This window comes from Bos taurus, chromosome 9 (genome assembly GCF_002263795.3).
Source record: "Bos taurus isolate L1 Dominette 01449 registration number 42190680 breed Hereford chromosome 9, ARS-UCD2.0, whole genome shotgun sequence".
NCBI classification, from domain to species: Eukaryota; Metazoa; Chordata; class Mammalia; order Artiodactyla; family Bovidae; genus Bos; species Bos taurus.
In genome coordinates, this window is record NC_037336.1 from 80722694 (window position 1) to 80738768 (window position 16075).

Genomic DNA, 16075 nt, shown 5'->3' on the forward strand with positions numbered 1-16075 from the left:
CCTTGAACAAAGGTTTGTTGCAGCACTGTTAAGTCGCCTGTTCAGAGCAGGGGTGAAGTCTACAGTGGTCAGTAGAGCTTGTCCCTTCTCCCTAAAGAAGTTCCCCACGCCTCATGGTGCTCCCCTTCCTTTGTGTCCACTGTAGCATTCTGTGGCCTATTGATACTCAGTATCTTCACACCGGCATCAACCTAGAAGCGTCCACATCACTCTTGTTAATAATAGCCTATTGACCAGAACTAGTCCCACTGCCCAACTTAACTGTGAAGCAGCAGAGATCTGTGAGGGATGATTCTCTGATAAGCAGAAAATGACCATGCCTTTGGTGTGGACTAAAGAGAAGCTCCCAAATATCAGAGAATTATAATCAGAGAAAAGAGCGTGAGCAAAGGCCTGGCCATGAAAGGTCTTTTGGTGGAACAGTAAAGTTGCCAGTACAAAATGTGTGAGATTAGTCTAGAAAAGCCAGCTGAGTCTAGTAGATGGGATGTGTCTCTGAAGGCAGTGGTAAGAAACTCAGACTTTGTTCTGAAGAGAGTGAGAAGGTTTCAGAGAAGGGAATCAAGTGGTCAGAATAATGCCCTAACAGTAGAGGATGCTGATGGACTTGGATGCATATTTCTGTGGAGCTCAAAATAATTTAGAGAAGCATATGAATGACATTAAAGTCTTACTTTCTTATTTTGCCAGTTCTTTTTAATTTCAGAGTGCTTCTCACAATGAGTTTAGTTTTTCTGTACCTGCTCCCTGAACCTGACAGTGTGTCCTGAGCTTTAAGAGTGTTGGAAGTTTTTCTGATGAAAAGAACACCTGATTAAATCTCATTCGCCTTGCCTTCTACCTCTAATATGTCTCCCATTACTCTTCCTTCCATTCCTCTTCAACCCACCCACTAAAATGCTTTCCAAATACATTTATCCAACCAGTCCATCCTAAAGGAGAGCAGTCCTGGGTGTTCATTGGAAGAACTGATGTTGAAGCTGAAACTCCAATACTTTGGCCACCTGATATGAAGAGCTGACTCATTTGAAAAGACCCTAATGCTGGGAAAGATTGAGGGCAGGAGGAGAAGGGGACGACAGAGGATGAGATGGTTCGATGGCATCACCGACTCAATAGACATGGGTTTGGGTGGACTCCAGGAGTTGGTGATGGACAGGGAGGCCTGGCGTGCAGCAGTTCATGGGGTCACAGAGTCAGACATGACTAAGCGACTGAACTGAACTGAACTGAGGCCAAAGAAAAGACAAGAAAAAGCCGCTGGTAGCACCTCAGTGCCTGCCTGTGTCAGTGGACTGCGGTTGTTCTTAGTCCTTTCTCTCTGCCTACCTGAGGCTCTTGGTACCCATGAGATTTACCCCCAAACATGAATGGGAAGTCTGTTCTGAGTCTCCCTTTTAACCTTGGGTGTAGAGGCCCCTCATCCTTCAGCCCTTGAAGCCCCATAAGGTGAATGGGTGGGTGAGGGAAGGGCCAGGCTCCTCCTCCCAGGCACAATCAAGAGACCAAGAGCATCACTTCCTTGTCTCCGTTTTTCCACTGACCATTCTCAATCCTCAGGTCTTCCTAAGGACTTCACAGGCAATAGAGCATCACAGTTCAAGAATAAGTCCGAAAGCCAAACTGCCCAAGTCTAAGCCCAAACCCACTACCTTCCAGTTGGTGAACCCAGAGCAACTTCGTCAACTTCCCTGTGCCTCGATTTTTGTAAAACAGAATTGATGTAAACATATGCCTCAGAGGATCACTGTAAGATATAAATGACTTTGGACATGAGTTTGAGCAAACTCTGGGAGTTGGTGATGGCCAGGGAAGCCTGGTGTGCTGCAGTCCATGGGGTTGCAAAGAGTTGGACATGACTGAGCGACTGAACTGAATCCACATAGAGGACTGGCATGCAGTAGGTATTAGACAATATCATTTAGCAATTTGTCTTAAGTGAGAGATCTCCCAAAATCTCTCTCAGTTATTTTTGCATGTAGTGTATAAGTCACTTTTACTACAGAATCTCATATAATACTTATGCAGTCCTAATGACTTTTCTGAGCTGAGAGACGCCACATTTGTATTTGCCTTAATTGAAATGCCTGGTGTGCTACGGTCCATGAGGTCACAAAGAATCAGACACAACTTAGCAACTGAACAACAACAACAAAATTGAAATGCATTCCTGAGAACAGCCATCCGTTGGGGCAACGATCCTTGTCTCCTCTATCCTGGAATATATTTAAATACATGAAATCGGGAATTGCCCATGACAGGAATACAGTAAGCTTTTAATTGAGTGAATGAACAAACAAGCTAGTTCGGGGAGCAGTATGTGTCACTCAGGAAAAAAACACAGGTTTGGAGCCTAGTAGATCTGAGGTCTACAAACTTCCCTGGTATCTCAGCTGGTAAAGAATCCACCTGCAATGCAGGAGACCCCGGTTCAATTCCTGGGTTGGGAAGATCCCCTGGAGAAGGGATATAGGCTACCCACTCCAGTATTCTTAGGTTTCCCTGATGGCTCAGACGGTAAAGAATCCACCTGCAATGCGGGAGACCTGGGTTCAATCCCTGAGTTGGGAAGATCCCCTGGAGAAGGGAACAGCTACCCATGCCAGTATTCTTGCCTGGAGAATTCCATGGACAGAGGAGCCTGGCGGGCTACAGTCCATTAGGTCACGAAGAGTCGGACATGACTGAGTGACTTTCACACTCACAGATCTGAGGTCTAAGGCTGGCTACACCATTGCCTACTTCTGTGTAACCTCTGACAAGTTCATCCCTCTGTTCCTTTACTTCTCCATTTATAAAATGGAGATGAAAATATGTTTAATTAGAGTTGCTCTAAGAATTAAATATAATGCTGATTGGAAATGTTTAGAATATAAAACTGAGCTTGTATTAGAAGCTTAGGAAATGATAAACATTCTTATTACTGTATATGCAGTGTTTCTGCACATAATGAATGATGGGGGAAGCAACATAAGACAGAGATGAATGAAGTCATTGGCTTGTTTAACCTATCATATATGTTTGCCAGAACTTTTTCAATGCACAGCAGAAACTAACACATTATAAAATAATTACACTCCAATAAAATAATAATAAAATGAAGACCAGATTTCTTTTTTAGTCTTTCCCTTGTACCGTTTTCCAGTAGTATGGCAATTATTAAAGTAAAAGAGAAGTAAAGAGGGGGAAACTGTAGGTGAGGAAGCTGTAGAGAGGTAAGGGAGAGAGGAGGCTGAGGAAGACCTAGAAGAAAGTCATGGAGAGAGTCAGGTTCCTGCCTTGAGGAAAGAGCGGGCAGGACAAAGGGAAGGAAGGAGAGAGGACCGTTGTCTGTAGACAAATCTCTCCTCTCTGCAGTCTGTCCTCCATCCTGCCTCCAGCTTGCCCTTTCTGCTTTATTATTGTTCAGTCGCTAAGTCATGTCCAGCTCTCTGAGACCCTGCCAAGCTCCCCTGTCCTTCACTATCTCCCGGAGTTTGCTCAGATTCATGTCCATTGAGCTGGTGATGCCATCTAACCATCTCGTGCACTGCCACCTGCTTCTTTTGCCTTCAAATCTTTCCCAGCATCAGGGTCTTTTCCAATGAGTCAGCTCTTTGGATCAAGTGGCCAAAGTATATTGCCCTTTCTCCTATCAATACCCAAATATGTTTCTCCTACGTCCGTGCACTTCCAGCTGTATGGAGGAATTTAAGCAGAGCTACCTCTGCTGCTTACAAAAACAGAGTCCATGTAAAAATACTGCACAATTTGGCTTCTGCCCACCTCAGCTGTCCAGACATCATTCTTCGTGCTCTTTCATGTCCTGTGACATGGTGATGGTTCCTTAGTGGTCTGTACGGTGCCTTTACATCTTTTCTTCTTCTTGAGCTGGAAAATGAACTTCTTCCTGTGCCCTTTATTCTACTTGTGAAGCCCTAGTCACATGTAAACACCCAATTGAAATGTCTTCTGGTGTGTGAAGCTTTCCCTCAACCTACCCCAGCAGACCAGGTCACCCCAATCGTTGCACCGTCCCGAGTGTGCACATCTACACCAGTTGTTGCACTCTCCTGAGTGTGCACATCTGTGTGTAGCGCATCATGTTGTAATCACTTGATCATCTCAGACCAGTCATCCTCACATTGCTATTCTGTGCGAACCACAGATACTAATTGTGAAATGTTCATGGAACAAGTGACTATGGGGTCACTTCCAAGTCACTCTTACCTTTTAAGATACGACATGGGTTATTTCTGGAACCACGTTCACAAAATTCCTTTTAGTGGCCCACAGGCTGCTGGGCTGAAAAGAAGGCACCGCTCTGGAGCTTTCCAGTAATGCCACAGAGCCTCGGCACCTTGTGGATACCTTCACTAGCAAGACTCAGCAGGAGGTACTAACTTCCCTCGAGTCATATTGAAAGTGCTTTTTAAATGCAGAAATCATAGCCTGGTACCACTGTACCAGTGTTAATTGTTTCTGTGATGCATCATTTGCTTTTAATTGCAAAGATACGCATGTCTTGGTTCAATGCATGACTCTGTTTTGTTTATTTGGCCTAATTATTAAAACCATATCCTAAGAGCTGCTGGGGCTAATGTTAGAACTGGATGAGTCCCAAATTTAGTATTGAGTCCATAAAGCATTTTAGAAGTGCCTGGAACATACTGACACTCAAGAAATATTGGTTCCATCTGAATCTACGTTTCTGACCCTGGGTCACATTTCTAACCTCATTCTGAGAAGCCTGTGTAAGCGTATCTCGGACAGTTTGAGAGCCAGCGGTGACAGGTATCCAGCTCCACAGAGAAAAGGCACAATTTCAAAGGCTCTGGTGTTTCTGGGGAGATTCTGTATCATATTGTGCTGGTGTGACCACGTTAAAGCCAGCACCTTAGCTCTCAGGAGAGGGAGGCCCCTGACACGGGGGAGTTCCATTTGACTCCTAGAGACTGGAAACTACTGAGGGTAAAAAACACACCAAAATATCCCTATTGTGAAGAGAGTGAGGGAAGGTGGCAGATTTTGAGCTGACCAATTAATAAAGTTAATAATGACAGTTTTTGGTGGCAAGAGAAAGTATTTGGTTCGGTTTTCAGAGTTTAAAATTAAGGATTTTTAGAGCCTGCCTCAGCTTTGTTTCCAAGCTGCCCGGTTTGACATTGCCATCTGGGCACATCCACTGACTGAATTTATGGTTGCTCCAGGAGCAGCCCCACCCCAGTTCTGCGCATGCCCCACCCAGCGCTGCTTTTCTCTGTGTTCATCAAACGTTTGCCTTATTTGGAGAGCCCAGAAGCTTTGCAAAGGTTAGAATCTGTCAGTGTTTTGCGATTTTTTTTTGGAGGGGGCCAGTGTTTCTCATATCACCCTTCCTATCGTTTTAGATCATGTTTTGCTAATACAATGGGCTTTAACTTCAAAGTTGGAAATTCCTTGTTGCTTTATGACAGCACAGAAATTTCTGTTTTAATCCCCTTTTAGTCTGGTTAAGGGGTGGCAGAGCAAAGGAACAAAATATTCATGTTAAAATATGGAGTGTATGCCTTCTGTATCCTAGAGCTGTTTTCCATATTATTTTTATTTATAATTTATGAGGGTTTCCCTGGTGGTTCAGTGACAAACAATCCATCTGCCAATGCAGGAGATGCAAGAGACGCAGGTTCAATTCCTGGATGGGGAAGATCCCCTGGAGTAGGAAATGGCAACCCACTCCAGTATTCATGCCTTGGAATATTCCATAGACAGAGGAGCCTGGCAGGGTACAGTCCATTGAGTCACAAGAGTCAGACATGACTGAGTGACTGAACAGCAACAGCAGTCAATTGCTAGGATATCATAAGGACTGTCCCTCACCCCTTGCTCCCAGGCAAGTCTGATCACATCTCTCACCCTGCCTGCAGCCAAGTACCCACAAGAATGCAGGGGCTCCAAACACACACACACACACAGCCATCCTTCAATTTTTTATTTATGATCAAAATTGGTCGTACAATATAAGAAAACCTATCCTGACAATCATGAGGGGAAGAACTGTGTTCTACTCACATGGGGACCACCATGAGCCCTACGCCACTGGAATCCAGCAAGCCAGACGTCCCCAGCAATCTCATTTTTAGCTAGCTCAGACAGCGATTTGATGCATCCGTTACCTTGAGAACATTCCCAAAGGTCTGCCTGCGCCCTACTGATGCAAATCAGTGGACAGAGGACGGCCAGCTCTCTCGTTATCCAGCTAGGCAAGGGATGGTCTGGAACCCCTCATGTTCAAAAGACGTTTTGGCTTCCAAGGAAGAAAACCTTTTTTGTGTGTGTCTTTAAATTTATATTAACATGTAGTTGATTTACAACATTGTGTTAGTTTCTGCATCATCATCAGTTCAGTCGCTCAGTCACGTCCGACTCTTTGTGACCCCATGGACTGTAGCACACCAGGGTTCCTAATCCATCACCACCTCCTGGAGCTTATTCAAACTCATGTCCATTGAGTCAGTGATGCCATCCAACCATCTCATCCTCTGTCGACCCCTTCTCCTCCTGCCATCAATCTTTCCCAGCATCAGGGTCTTTTCCAATGAGTCAGCTTTAGCATCAGGTAGCCAAAGGGTTGGAGTTTCAGCTCTAGCATCAGTCCTTCCAATGAATAGTCAGGACTGATTTCCTTTAGGATGGACTGGCTGAATCTCCTTGCAGTCCAAGGGACTCTCAAGAGTCTTCTCCAACACCATAGTTCAAAAGCATCAATTCTTCGGTGCTCAGCTTTCTTTGTAGTCCAGCTCTCACATCTATACATGACTACTGGAAAAACCATAGCCTTAACTAGACTGACCATTATTGACAAAGTAATGTCTTTGCTTTTTAATATGCTAGGTTGGTCATAGCTTTTCCTCCAAGGAGCAAGTGTCTTTTAATTTCATGGCTGCAATCACCATCTGCAGTGATTTTGGAGCCCAAAATAATAAAGTCGCTCACTGTTTTCATTGTTTTCTCATCTGTTGCTATGAAGTGATGGGACCAGATGCCATGATCTTCGTTTTCTGAATGTTGAGCTTTAAGCCAACTTTTTCAGTCTCCTCTTTCACTTTCATCAAGAGGCTCTTTAGTTATTTTTCACTTTCTGTCATAAGGGTGGTGTCATCTGCATATCTGAGGTTATTGATATTTCTCCCAGCAATCTTGATTCCAGCTAGTGCTTCATCTAGCCCAGCATTTCTCATGATGTACTCTGGATAAAAGATAAATAAGCAAGGTGACAATATACAGCCTTGACATACTCCTTTCCCTATTTGGAACCACTCTGTTTTTCCATGTCCAGTTCTAACTGTTCCTTCTTAACCTGCATTCAGATTTCTCAGGAGGCAGGTCAGGTGGTCTGGTATTCCCATCTCTTGAAGAATTTTCCACAGTTTGTTGTGATCCACACACTCAAAGGCTTTGGCATAGACAAAAAAGCAGAAGTAGATGTTTTCCTGGAACGCTCTTGCTTTTTTGACGATCCAGCAGATGTTGGCAATTTGATCTCTGGTTCCTCTGCCTTTTCTAAATCCAGCTTGAACATTTGAAAGTTAATGGTTCACATAATGTTGAAGCCTGGCTTGGAGAATTTTGAGCATTACTTTACTAGCATGTGAGATGAATGCAACTGTGTGGTAGTTTGAGCATTCTTTGGCATTGCCTTTCTTTGGGGTTGGAATGAAAACAGACCTTTTCCAGTCCTGTGTCACTGTACAGCAAAGTGAGGCAGTTATGTCAACACATATACATATATTCACTGTTTTTGGATTCTGTTCCCATGTAGGTCATTACAGAGTATTGTGTAGAGTCCCCTGTACTGTACAGTAGGTTCTTATTAGTTCTTTGTTTTAGACATTCCACTCAGTTGCCTTATACATAGTAGTGTGTATATGTCAAAATATATACAATCTCCCAATTTATCCCTGTTCACCCTTCCCCTTTGGTAACCATAAATTTTTTTCTACATATATGTCTCTATTTCTGTTTTGTAAATAGGTTCATTTGTACCATTTTTTTAAGATCCAATATTTAAGCGATGGACTTTCCTGGTAGCTCAGCTGGTAAAGAATCCGCCTGCAATGCAGGACACCCCAGTTCAATTCCTGGATCAGGAAGTTCCCCTGAAGAAGGCATAGGTTACCCACTCCAGTATTCTTGGGCTTCCCTGGTGGCTTAGCTGGTAAAGAATCCACTTGCAGTGCGGGTGACCTGGGTTCGATTCCTGGGTTGGAAGATCCCCTGGAGAAGGGAGTGGGTACCCACTCCAGTATTCTTGCCTGAGAATCCCCAGGGACAGAGGAGCCTGGCAGGCTATAAGTCCATGGGGTCAGAAACAGTTGGACACAACTGAGCGAGTAAGCACAGCATAGCACAGTATTCCACAGTATATATGGTATATACAGACCACATTTTCTTTATCCATTCCTCCATCACTGGTCATTTAAGTTGTTTCTATGACTAGTTATTTGAAAAGGTAAATGTGCCCCAATGTCCATTGAAATGATTTTTAATCCATGTTATATGCTATGGAAACAGTACCTTTCTATTAAAAAAAATATTTTGGGGACTTCCTTGGTGGTCTAGTGGGCTGAGACTCTGTGGTCCCCATGCAGGGGGGGCCTGGGTTTGATCACTGCTCAGGGAACTGGATCCCATATGCTGCAGCTAAGACCCAGGGCAGCCAAATAAAATTTTTTTTAATGCTCTCTTTAAATATCTATATATTTTGGAAACCAGGAGAAAGACCAAATAAATGGAAGGTGAAAGTCTTCAAATTTTATTTAATATTTTATGTATTACACATTCTGACTATAACCACAGATGCTAGAACTTTACAGTAATCTTGAGCAGTCTCCTAATTCATCTGCTCTACTTTTGTACCATCACACAGCATGTATTTTAATCCTTCTATTTATTCTGCAGGAAAGTTTATTATAAAACTTTCCTTTAGTTTATAGATTACCAAATGCCATCACAAATAAAGTATTTTCCCCATAGCAAGTCCAGACCCTTCTTGTGTAATATAAATCCGTTTTTTAAATCTTCTTAAATACCATTAAGTTCTTCCATCCATACCTAAACTTCGTACTCATCTGTTTCTCCATTTTTTCTGGCAAAAGCACCATTCAGTTCAGTCGCTCAGCTGTGTCTGACTCTTTGCCACCCCATGAATTGCAGCACGCCAAGCCTCCCTGTCCATCACCAGCTCCCGGAGTTCATTCAAACTCATGTCCATCGAGTCGGTGATGCCATCCAGCCATCTCATCCTCTGTCGTCCCCTTCTCCTCCTGCCCCCAATCCCTCCCAGCATCAATCTTTTCCAATGAGTCAACTCTTCGCATGAGGTGGCCAAAGTACTAGAGTTTCAGCTTTAGCATCATTCCTTCCAAAGAAATCCCAGGGCTGATCTCCTTCAGAATGGACTGGTTGGATCTCCTTGCAGTCCAAGGGACTCTCAAGAGTCTTCTCCAACACCACAGTTCAAAAGCATCAATTCTTTGGCACTCAGCTTTCTTCACAGTCCAACTCTCACATCCATACATGACTACTGGAAAAACCATAGCCTTGACTAGATGGACCTTTGTTGGCAAAATAATGTCTCTGCTTTTAAATATGCTGTCTAGCTTGGTCATAACTTTCCTTCCAAGGAGAAAGCATCTTTTAATTTCATGGCTGCAGTCACCATCTGCAGTGATTTTGGAGCCCAAAAAAATAAAGTCTGACACTGTTTCCCCATCTATTTCCCATGAAGTGATGGGACCAGATGCCATGATCTTCGTTTTCTGAATGTTGAGCTTTAAGCCAACTTTTTCACTCTCCTCTTTCACTTTCATCAAGAGGCTTTTGAGTTCCTCTTCACTTTCTGCCATAAGGGTGGTGTCATCTGCATATCTGAGGTTATTGATATTTCTCCCGGCAATCTTGATTCCAGCTTGTGCTTCTTCCAGCCCAGCGTTTCTCATGATGTACTCTGCATATAAGTTAAATAAGCAGGATGACAATATACAGCCTTGACGTACTCCTTTTCCTATTTGGAACCAGTCTGTTGTTCCATGTCCTGTTCTAACTGTTGCTTCCTGACCTGCATATAGGTTTCTCAAGAGGCAGGTCAGGTGGTCTGGTATTCCCATCTCTTTCAGAATTTTCCACAGCTTATTGTGATCCACACAGTCAAAGGCTTTGGCATAGTCGATAAAGCAGAAATAAATGTTTTTCTGGAACTCTCTTGCTTTTTCAATGATCCAGCGGATGTTGGCAATTTGATCTCTGGTTCCTCTGCCTTTTCTAAAACCAGCTTGAACATCAGGAAGTTCACAGTTCACGTATTGCTGAAGCCTAGCTTGGAGAATTGTGACATTACTTTACTAGCGTGTGAGATGAGTGCGATTGTGCGGTAGTTTGAGCATTCTTTGGCATTGCGTTTCCTTGGGGTTGGAATGAAAACTGACCTTTTACAGTCCTGTGGCCACTGCTAAGTTTTCCAAATTTGCTGGCATATTGAGTGCAGCACTTTCACAGCATCGTCTTTCAGGATTTGAAATAGCTCAACTGGAATTCCATCACCTCCGCTAGCTTTGTTCGTAGTGATGCTTTCTAAGGCCCACTTGACTTCACATTCCAGGATGTCTGGCTCTAGGTGAGTGATCACACCATCGTGATTATCTGAGTCATGAAGATCTTTTTTGTGCAGTTCTTCTGTGTATTCTTGCCACCTCTTCTTCATATCTTCTGCTACCTGTTAGGTCCATACCATTTCTGTCCTTTATCGAGCCCATCTTTGCATGAAATGTTCCCTTCGTATCTCTAATTTTCTTGAAGAGATCTCTAGTCTTTCCCATTCTGTTGTTTTCCTCTATTTCTTTGCACTGATCGCTGAGTAAGGCTTTCTTATCTCTCCTTGCTATTCTTTGGAACTCTGCATTCAGATGCTTGTATCTTTCCTTTTCTCCTTTGCTTTTCGCTTCTCTTCTTTTCACAGCTATTTGTAAGGCCTCCCCAGACAGCCATTTTGCTTTTTTGCATTTCTTTTCCATGGGGATGGTCTTGATCCCTGTCTTCTGTACAATGTCATGAACCTCTGTCCATAGTTCATCAGGCACTCTATCAGATCTAGTCCCTTAAATCTATTTCTCACTTCCACTGTATAATCATAAGGGATTTGATTTAGATCATACCTGAATGGTTTAGTGGTTTTCCTTACTTTCTTCAATTTAAGTCTGAATTTGGCAATAAGGAGTTCATGATCTGAGCCACAGTCAGCTCCAAGTCTTGTTTTTGCTGACTGTATAGAGCTTCTCCATCTTTGCCTGCAAAGAATATAATCAGTCTGATTTTGGTGTTGACCATCTGGTGATGTCCATGTGTAGAGTCTTCTCTTGTGTTGTTGGAAGAGGGTGTTTGCTATGACCAGTGCGTTCTCTTGGCAAAACTCTGTTAGCCTATGCCCTGCTTCATTCCATATTCCAAGGCCAAATTTGCCTGTTACTCCAGGTGTTTCTTGACTTCCTACTTTTGCATTCCAGTCCCCTATAATGAAAAGGACATCTTTTTTGGGTGTTAGTTCTAAAAGGTCTTATAGGTCTTCATAGAACCATTCAACTTCAGCTTTTTCAGCATTACTGGTTGGGGCATAGACTTGGATTACTGTGATATTGAATGGTTTGCCTTGAAAACGAACAGAGATCATTCTGTCGTTTTTGAGATTGCGTCCAAGTACTGCATTTCGGACTCTTTTGTTGACCATGGTGGCTACTCCATTTCTTCTAAGGGAGTCCTGCCCGCAGTAGTAGATATAATGGTCATCTGAGTTAAACTCACCCATTCCAGTCCATTTTAGTTCGCTGATTCCTAGAATGTCGACATTCACTCTTTTCATCTCTTGTTTGACCACTTCCAATTTGCCTTGATTCATGGACCTGACATTCCAGGTTCCTATGCAATATTGCTCTTTACAGCATTGGACCTTGCTTCCATCACCAGTCATATCCTGTTTTTGCTTTGGCTCCATCCCTTCATTCTTTCTGGAGTTATTTCTCCACTGATCTCCAGTAGCATGTTGGGCACCTACTGACATGGGGAGTTCCTCTTTCAGTATCCTATCATTTTGCCTTTTCATACTGTTCATGGGGTTCTCAAGGCAAGAATACTGAAGTGGTTTGCCATTCCCTTCTCCAGTGGACCATATTCTGTCAGATCTCTCCACCATGACCTGCCCGTCTTGGGTTGCCCCACGGGCATGGCTTAATTTCATTGAGTTAGACAAGGCTGTGGTCCTAGTGTGATTAGATTGACTAATGTTCTGGGATTATGGTTTCAGTGTGTCTGCCCTCTGATGCCCTCTTGCAACACCTACCGTCTTACTTGGGTTTCTCTTACCTTGGACGTGGGGTATCTCTTCACGGCTGCTCCAGCAAAGCGCAGCCGCTGCTCCTTACCTTGGACGAGGGGTATCTCCTCACTGCCGCCCCTCCTGACCTTGAACATGGAGTGGCTCCTCTTGGCCCTCCTGTGCCTGCGCAGCCACCACTAAATCAAATCAGCACTTAGAAGGTACAGGTACAGTTTACAGGTAATCTGTTCCAGGGTATAGATGTGTGGCTCAGATGGTATTTGAGATAACTTAAGGGCACAGGGCCCTGGCATTAAATAGTATTGAATCACCTGGTGAAAAGGTAATTCTCTCTCAGTTATCTTTCAATCCTTCTGATTTCATTTAGAAGGGTCTCTATTTCATTCTGGCTTGTCTTTGTACATGCATACTAAGTCAGTCAGTTTTGTCCAGCTCTACATGCATGTCTTTAGTGCCCCTCTAATTTTAACACTCGTACTTACCACATACAGAGCAGGCTTCGGAATCAAACGGGCAAACGTGTCTATTGAATATTTATCAAGATCAATTAGTTTTCATTGTTATTTGTTTTTGTGATTATCTTTTATTAATATATTCCATTTAGGAGAGTTTATAAACCTTGTAAGTTTTCCTTTAAATATATTTATTTAAGGAAAAAAAGTGAATTGACTAAAAAAATTATTTAAAAAGCATGTAGCATGTGACAGGAGTGAATTAGGACTTTTGACTTTTGTAGAAACTTTGTCGGAGAAGGCAATGGCACCCCACTCCAGTAGTCTTGCCTGGAAAATCCCATGGACGGAGGAGCCTGGTGGGCTGCAGTCCATGGGGTCGCTAAGAGTCGGACACGACCGAGTGACTTCACTTTTACTTTTCACTTTCATGCATTGGAGAAGGAAATGGCAACCCACTCCAGTGTTCTTGCCTGGAGAATCCCAGGGACGGGGGAGCCTAGTGGGCTGCCGTCTATGGGGTCACACAGAGTCGGACACGACTGAAGCGACTTAGCAGCAGCAGCAGCAGCAAGCACTTTGTATTTGTATCCTTCCTCCATGATATTCTTCTGACTGCCTATACATCACAGGAAAGAACTCATTTAGTAAAATGTGTTTTCTCACAGTGAAAATCTTTTTGTTTATATTGAGGCTTAACCAAAAAAATAGTTCTGGTTTGTTGAGAGACAACATAAGTGACCTTAAATCATGTACTGCCACAAGCTTATTGAGTCAAACATGATTTATCTCTGATATCTTTTAAAGACATAATTCTAATATATGAAACAGCATGGAATTTGGAAACAGAACTGGTCTTGAACACTTGGTAGACTTACTTAGTAGGGCACAGCGGTTATTGCCTTTGGACTTCTCTGGTGGTCCAGTGCTTAAGAATTCACCTGCCAGTGCAGGGGACACAGGTTTGATCCTGGTTCAGGAAGATTCCATATGCCGGGGGGTATTGGGGGTGGCCACTAAACTGGTGGGCCACAACTACTGAAGCCCACAGGCTCCAGAGCCCGTAGTCTGTGACAGGAGAAGCTACTGCAGTTAAGAAGCCCACGCACCATACTAGAGAGTAGCTCCCACTCGCTGCAACTCGATGAAGCCTGCACACAGCAACGAAGACCCAGCGCAACCAAAAACAACAAATAAATAATTTTTTAAAATGCAGTTAAATTTTCCGAGTCTTTGTTAATCCCATCTACAGAAAAGAGTTAGTAACTCTCATTTAGGATGTTGTTTCAAAGATTAAATGGTCTCCACAAATATTTACTGGGCCCCTCCTATGTGCTAGGCTCTTTTTTAAGTGCTACAAATACCACAGTGAACAAAATGTAAGCTTACCACTCTTGTGCACCTTTGGTCTTAAATGGAGCTGAATATTTCTTTCCTGGTTCTTAAGTCATTGAAACAGTGTTGCCTGGGAGTGGATTAGAACTGAATTTCTTGTACCCCTACTTCTGAAGTAATTGCTCCTCTTGCTGCTACAGATTTTGAGTCACAATTAGCTGCCAAAGGTAACTTAGAGATTCAACAAGGCCTTTCATAGATTTTTTAAATCTTTTCTTTAGTCATAAGACTTTAGCTACATGCAGAGAAACATTTATACTTGCTGTAAATATTTTACACTATTTTTACTTTTGTTAATATGTAATGTTTATCAGTAAACATAATTTGCATTATAAAATTTTAGAAAAGAGGATATACATTCTTTAGTGCATGAAAATTCTACATAATAAGCTGTTACTACTCTCATATAGAATTTGTCCCTGGTCAAAACTGGCGTGGGCACAGCTAGCCACAGAAAGATCTTTTGTCCTCGCTGATGGAAGAAATAGCTCCTTTTTAATGGCGATGATGCCAGAAATGAAGTGACCTGGAGAGATTTTCGTTTTTCAAAGAGGTTTTGTGGTTTTTTTTTTGGCCTGGCATCACCAAAGGACATCCTAACCTTTCCAGGTTTGACATCTGATGGTCAGCAAATAGGCTTGGTAAAATAATGTTAACTGGGTAAAAATATTCAGATTAGTGGTTGGAACTTATACAAATTTATGGAAAAATGAGTGAATTTTTACTAAGTGTGATGCAATGGAGTAAGAAGTAGAGCTTAGATATATTTAATATTAAAAAGTCAAAAATACTATCATTTTATAACCCACACAGACTATTAGAGTCACCACTATCTTCAGAGTAAACATTTGATTTGCAGGGATTTTTCTTCTACGTGGGATCTGAGAAGTCTCAGCCTTATTGCTAACTATATTTTTGACTTTTTACATGAAATCACTATAGTAGAACTATTTTTGGCATCTCAAATTGTTGGTGAAATTCCAGGCCAACATTATCTGAGGTGACTAAATTATACTGGGGAAAAAAAACAATGAAATAGGTCTTTAAAATACATACCATCTCTGTATTAACACGTGTACATTTTGTGTGGTTCCCTTTAGAGCTAATTATACTAATTATTTAAAACAATAACAGAGAAACAAAGGATAAGGAAATATAAAGCCACCCAACTATGGAGTCACCCACCTGACATTATAGGCATACCATAGTCTAATTGCCATGTATTGGCAGTCAGAATAATTATGTAGAAGAGAAAGTTTAAAGCAAAGAATTGCCAGTGTCTTATCATTTCGTACAATATCCTGTTTTTTCTATGAATGTAAACAGTGAGTTGCTCCAAAGATGTTCCCTTCGCTATCCCCACTGTGTCTTTCCTGCCCAGGTCTACCTGTCACCTGGTTCCATTTTGTGACAGTACTTATTAGAGTTTGAAAATCATAACATACAGTTTCCTGCCTTTTCCTAGAACATGCAAACTATACAGCAAGAGCAGAACAAAGCCTCTTTCATGACCATTAAGGAGTATCCTCAATAGAATTCAAAGTTGCTGGTGGTTCAGTTATCAGTTCCACCGTCTTCTTACTCTTGGAAAACTCTCCAGTGAAGGAAGGTAAATTTATATCCTGAGTCAGTTTTACCTAAGAAGCTCTTTTTCCCTTGTGTCTTTCCACCAAATTTCAATGTCAGAAGTGCTTGACCTTCCTTTCTTCTTACCATATGGAGGGGAAAAGTTTTATCCCTATCCTGGCCCACTGAACTGAGAATCTAGAGTGGCCACTGGGTTCAAAAAACAAGTGGGGATATTCCATGCAACTTCTTTGGAGTGTCTCATCCAACATCGTATCTAAATCCATGCACTGCTGGTACAAGCCAGAACATCCTT

At 42.4% G+C, this 16075-nt stretch overlaps 1 protein-coding gene across 3 annotated transcripts in view; it reads left to right on the forward strand.

The window, feature by feature from the left end:
* The window catches only part of AIG1 (androgen induced 1), a 269595-nt gene that overhangs the window by 214265 nt on the left and 39255 nt on the right, over positions 1-16075 (forward strand).